Below are 6,558 nucleotides of genomic sequence, written 5' to 3'. Positions count from 1 at the left end.
AACAGCAGAATAACTGAGGCAGAAGAACGGAAAAGTGATTGGAAGATAAAATAGTGGAAATAACTACTGCAGAGCTAAATAAAGAAAAAAGAATGAAAAGAATTGAGGACAGTCTCAGAGACCTCTGGGACAACATTAAACGCACAAACATTCGAATTATAGGGGTCCCAGAAGAAGAAGAGAAAAAGAAAGGGACTGAGAAAATATTTGAAGAGATTATAGTTGAAAACTTCCCTAATATGGGAAAGGAAATAGTTAATCGAGTCCAGGAAGCACAGAGAGTCCCATACAGGATAAACCCAATGAGAAACACGCCAAGACACATGTTAATCAAACTATCAAAAATTAAATTCAAAGAACAAATATTAAAAGCAGCAAGGGAAAAACAACAAGTAACACATAAGGAAATCCCCATAAGGTTAATAGCTGATCTTTCAGCAGAAACTCTGCAAGCCAGAAGGGAGTGGCAGGACATATTTAAAGGGATGAAAGAGAAAAACCTACAACCAAGATTACTCTACCCAGCAAGGATCTCATTCAGATTTGATGGAGAAATTAAAAGCTTTAGAAACAAGCAGAAGCTAAGAGAATTCAGCACCACCAAACCAGCTTTACAACTAATGCTAAAGGAACTTCTCTAGGCAGGAAACACAAGAGAAGGAAAAGACCTACAATAATAAACCCAAAACAATTAAGAAAATGGGAATAGGAACATACATATCAATAATTACCTTAAATGTAAATGGATTAAATGCTCCAACCAAAAGACATAGACTGGCTGAATGGATACAGAAACAAGACCCATATATATGCTGTCTACAAGAGACCCACTTCAGACCTAGGCACACATACAGACTGAAAGTGAGAGGATGGAAAAAGATATTCCATGCAAATGGAAATCAAAAGAAAACTGGAGTAGCAATTCTCATATCAGAAAAAATAGACTTTAAAACAAAGACTATTACAAGAGACAAAGAAGGACACTACATAATGATCAAGAGATCAATCCAAGAAGAACATATAACAATTGTAAATATTTAGGCACCCAACATAGGAGCACCTCAATACATAAGGCAAATACTAACAGCCATAAAAGGGGAAATCAACAGTAACACAATCATAGTAGGGGACTTTAACACCCCACTTTCACCAATGGACAGATCATCCAGAATGAAAATAAATAAGGAAACACAAGCTTTAAATGATACATTAAACAAGATGGACTTATTTGATATTTATAGGACATTCTATCCAAAAACAACAGAATACACATTCTTCTGAAGTGCTCTTGGAACATTCTCCAGGATCGTATCTTGGGTCACAAATCAAGCCTTGGTAAATATAAGAAAATTGAAAAAAAAAATGAAAAAAAAAAAAAGAAAATTGAAATCGTATCAAGTATCTTTTCCGACCACAACGCTATGAGACTACATATCAATTACAGGAAAAAATCTGTAAGAAATACAAACACATGGAGGCTAAACAACACACTACTTAATAACCAAGAGATCACTGAAGAAATCAAAGAGGAAATCAAAAAATACCTAGAAACAAATGACAATGAAAACTCAACGACCCAAAACCTATGGGATGCAGCAAAAGCAGTTCTAACAGGGAAGTTTATAGCTATACAAGCCTACCTTAAGAAACAAGAAACATCTCAAATAAACAACCTAACCTTACACCTAAATCAATTAGAGAAAGAAGAACAAAAAAACCCCAAAGTTAGCAGAAGGAAAGAAATCATAAAGATAAGATCAGAAACAAATGAAAAAGAAATGAAGGAAACAATAGCAAAGATCAATAAAACTAAAAGCTGGTTCTTTGAGAAGATAAACAAAATTGATAAACCATTAGCCAGACTTATCAAGAAAAAAAGGGAGAAGACCCAAATCAATAGAATTAGAAATAAAAAAGGAGAAGTAACAACTGACACTGCAGGAATACAAAGGATCTTGAGAGATTACTACAAGCAACTCTATGCCAATAAAATGGACAACCTGGAAGAAATGGACAAATTCGTAGAAATGCACAACCTGCCGAGACTGAACCAGGAAGAAATAGAAAATATGAACAGACCAATCACAAGCACTGAAATTGAAACTGTGATTAAAAATCTTCCAACAAACAAAAGCCCAGGACCACACGGCTTCACAGGCGAATTCTATCAAACATTTAGAGAAGAGCTAACACCTATACTTCTCAAACTCTTCCAAAATATAGCAGAGGGAGGAACACTCCCAAACTCATTCTGTGAGGCCACCATCACTCTGATACCAAAACCAGACAAAGATGTCACAAAGAAAGAAAACTACAGGCCAATATCACTGATGAACATAGATGCAAAAATCCTCAACAAAATACTAGCAAACAGAATCCAACAGCACATTAAAAGGATCATACACCATGATCAAGTGGGGTTTATCCCAGGAATGCAAGGATTCTTCAATATATGTAAATCAATCAATGTGATACACCATATTAACAAATTAAAGGAGAAAAAACATACGATCACCTCAATAGATGCAGAAAAAGCTTTGGACAAAATTCATCACCCATTTATAATAAAAACCCTCCAGAAAGTAGGCATAGAGGGAACTTACCTCAACATAATAAAGGCCATACCTGACAAACCTACAGCCACATCGTTCTCAATGGTGAAAAACTGAAACCATTTCCTCTAAGATCAGGAACAAGACAAGGTTGCCCACTCTCACCACTATTGTTCAACATAGTTTTGGAAGTTTTAGGCACAGCAATCGAGAAGAAAAAGAAATAAAAGGAATCCAAATCAGAAAAGAAGTAAAGCTGTCACTGTTTGCAGATGACATGATACTATACATAGAGAATCCTAAAGATGCTACCAGAAAACTACTAGAGCTAATCAATGAATTTGGTAAAGTAGCAGGATACAAAATTAATGCACAGAAGTCTCTTGCATTCCTATACACTGATGATGAAAAATATTAAAGAGAAATTAAGGAAACACTCCGATTTACGACTGCAACAAAAGGAATAAAATACCAGGAATAAACCTACGTAAGGAGACAAAAGACCTGTATGCAGAAAACTATAAGACACTGATAAAAGAAATTAAAGATGATACAAACAGATGGAGAGATATACCATGTTCTTGGATTGGAAGAATCAACATTGTGAAAATTATTCTACTATCCAAAGCAATCTACAGATTCAGTGCAATCACTTTCAAATGACCAGTGGCATTTTTCACAGAACTGGTACGAAAAATTTCACAATTTGTATGAAAACACGAAAGACCCTGAATAGCCAAAGCAATCTTGAGAAAGAAAAACGGAGCTGGAGGAATCAGGCTCCCGGACTTCAGACTATACTACAAAGCTACAGTAATCAAGACAGTATGATACTGGCACAAAAACAGAAATATAGATCAATGGAACAGGATAGAGAGCCCAGAGATAAACCCACGCACATATGGTCACCTTATTTTTGATAAAGGAGGCAAGAATATACAGTGGAGAAAAGACAGCCTCTTCAGTAAGTGGTGCCGGGAAAACTGGACAGCTACATATAAAAGAATGAAATTAGAACACTCCCTAACACCATACACAAAAATAAACTGAAGGGCTTCCCTGGTGGCGCAGTGGTTGAGAATCTGCCTGCCAATGCAGGGGACACGGGTTCGAGCCCTGGTCTGGGAAGATCCCACATGCCGCGGAGCACCTGGGCCTGTGAGCCACAATTACTGAGCCTGCGCGTCTGGAGCCTGTGCTCCGCAACAAGAGAGGCCGCGATAGTGAGAAGCCCGTGCACTGTGATGAAGACTGGCCCCCACTTGCCGCAACTAGAGAAAGCCCTCACACAGAAACAAAGACCCACCACAGCCATAAATAAAATAAATAAATAAATAAAATTAATTAAAAAAAATTTTTTTAAATAATAAATAAACTCAAAATGGATTAAAGACCTAATGTAAGGCCAGACACTATAAAACTCTTAGAGGAAAACATAGGCAGAACACTCTATGACACATATCACAGCAAGATCCTTTTTGATCCACCTCCTAGAGAAATGGAAATAAAAACAGAAATAAACAAATGGGACTTAATGAAACTTAAAAGCTTTTGCACAGCAATGGAAAACAAAAACAAGATGAAAAGACAGCTCTCAGAACGGGAGAAAATATCTGCAAATGAAGCAACTGACAAAGGATTAATCTCCAAAATTTACAAGCAGCTCATGCAACTCAATATCAAAAAACAAACAACCCAATCAAAAAATGGGCAGAAGACCTAAATAGACATTTCTCCAAAGAAGACATACAGATTGCCAACAAATACATGAAAGGATGCTCAACATCACTAATCATTAGAGAAATGCAAATCAAAACTACAATGAGGTATCACCTCACATCTGCCAGAATAGCGATGATCAAAAAATCTACAAACAACAAATGCTGGAGAGGGTGTGGAGAAAAAGGAACCCTCTAGCACTGTTGGTGGGAATGTAAATTGATACAGCCACTATGGAGAACAGTATGGAGGTTCCTTAAAAAACTAAAAATAGAACTACCATACGACCCAGCAATCCCACTACTGGGCATATACCCTGAGAAAACCATAATTCAAAAAGAGTCATGTACCAAAATGTTCATTGCAGCTCTATTTACAATAGCCAGGACATGGAAGCAACCTAAGTGTCCATCAACAGATGAATGGATACAGAAGATGTGGCACATATATACAATGGAATATTACTCAGCCATAAAAAGAAACGAAATGGAGTTATTTGTAGTGAGGTGGATGGAGTTAGAGTCTGTCATACAGAGTGAAGTAAGTCAGTAAGAGAAAAACAAATACCGTATGCTAATACATATATATGGAATCTAAAAAAAAAAATTATATATATATATATAGATATATATAGATATAGATATATAGATATATAGATATAGTTCTAAAGAACCTAGGGGCAGGACAGAAATAAAGATGCAGACGTAGAGAATGGACTTGAGAACACGGGGAGGGGGAAGGGTAAGGTGAGACTAAGTGATAGAGTGGCATGGACATATATACACTACCAAATGTAAAATAGATAGCTTGTGGGAAGCAGCCACGTAGCACAGGGAGATCAGCTCGGTACTTTGTGAGCACCTAGAGGGGTGGGATAGGAGAGAGACACAGGAGGGAGGAGATATGGTGGTATATATTTATATGTATAGCTGATTCACTTTGTTATAAAGCAGAAACTAACACACCATTGTAAAACAATTATACTCCAATAAAGATGTTAAGAAAAAAAAGTGAATTGAAATCAGCACTCCAGCATTTGCTAGTTGTGTAGCCTTGGGAAAGTCCATGGAAGTCTATTTGAGTCTTATATTCCACAATTGAAAATATGAATAAAAACGTATTTATCCAAACATAAACAAAGATAGGGATTTTCTTAAATATCTAGTGGAATGATATTCTATGGGATTATTTAGATTGTAATATGTACATTACTTCACAATGATGCTAGAAATATTAGTTGGAGGATGCCAGGAAATAAACTCATTATTCTTCAAAATGATTCATAGAGAAAAAAAACACAAGAATTTGTTTTCAAATATCAAATATACTCTAAGATACTTATATAATTGATGAAAGGAAAATCTTTATAAAATAGTTCTAGTTGATAAACACAGAAGGAATGATAAAATTACTATATCATCATTTTTTAACCACTAATAATCGATCTAGGCAATAATTTTCAAGGGCTGTTTAAAATCATTAAATGAAAAAAAATATGAAGGACTTTATACTAAATTAATCTGAACCTACTTACTAATTTTAAAATCATAAAAAAGACAGCCAGATATTATGTGTCTCATTATATGATGCAATAGGAAATATACAACCCTACTATAAAATTTCTTGCCAAAAATCTAACCTCAATCTGATTAAGACTCTATCTAGATGTACCTATCAGTTCACAGTTCACACAGGTCATAAAGGCAATAGCTATGCAATCTGCAAAGCACATAATGTAGAAAATTCTATAGGACTAAATAACCAATTTCTTCAACAAAAATAATTGCAAAAACAAGAGGGAAGGAAGCTATAGCTTAACAATTAGATACAATGACTGAATGAAATGGTTAGACCTTTAGATTTTAACTTACCGCAATTGTAAAAAAAAAAAAATATTGTAAGACAATTGGAAAAATTCAAACACCAAATATTTGATATTAAAGAATTATTTTTTTTTTTACTAATGCTATTGTGGTTATGTTTTTAATGAGTCCTTATATATAAGAGATATATATGAATTGTTTATAGATGAAATAAAATAATGCCTGGGATTTGTTTCAAAAGAAGATTGTAGATAGAAAATGCTAAAGACACAACCGAAATACTGCTAGATCTCATCAATGAATTTGGTAAAGTTGCTGGACACAAAATCAATATACAGAAATCTGTTTCATTTCTACATGCTAACAATGAACTATTAGAAAGAGAAATTAAGGGAACATTCCCATTTACCATTGCATGAAAAAGAATAAAATAAAACTAGGAAGAAATCTAACTAAGGAGTTAA

The sequence above is a fragment of the Balaenoptera musculus genome, chromosome 8 (assembly GCF_009873245.2).
Source record: "Balaenoptera musculus isolate JJ_BM4_2016_0621 chromosome 8, mBalMus1.pri.v3, whole genome shotgun sequence".
Classification (NCBI taxonomy): domain Eukaryota; kingdom Metazoa; phylum Chordata; class Mammalia; order Artiodactyla; family Balaenopteridae; genus Balaenoptera; species Balaenoptera musculus.
Note: the sequence above shows the minus strand (reverse complement) of the source record.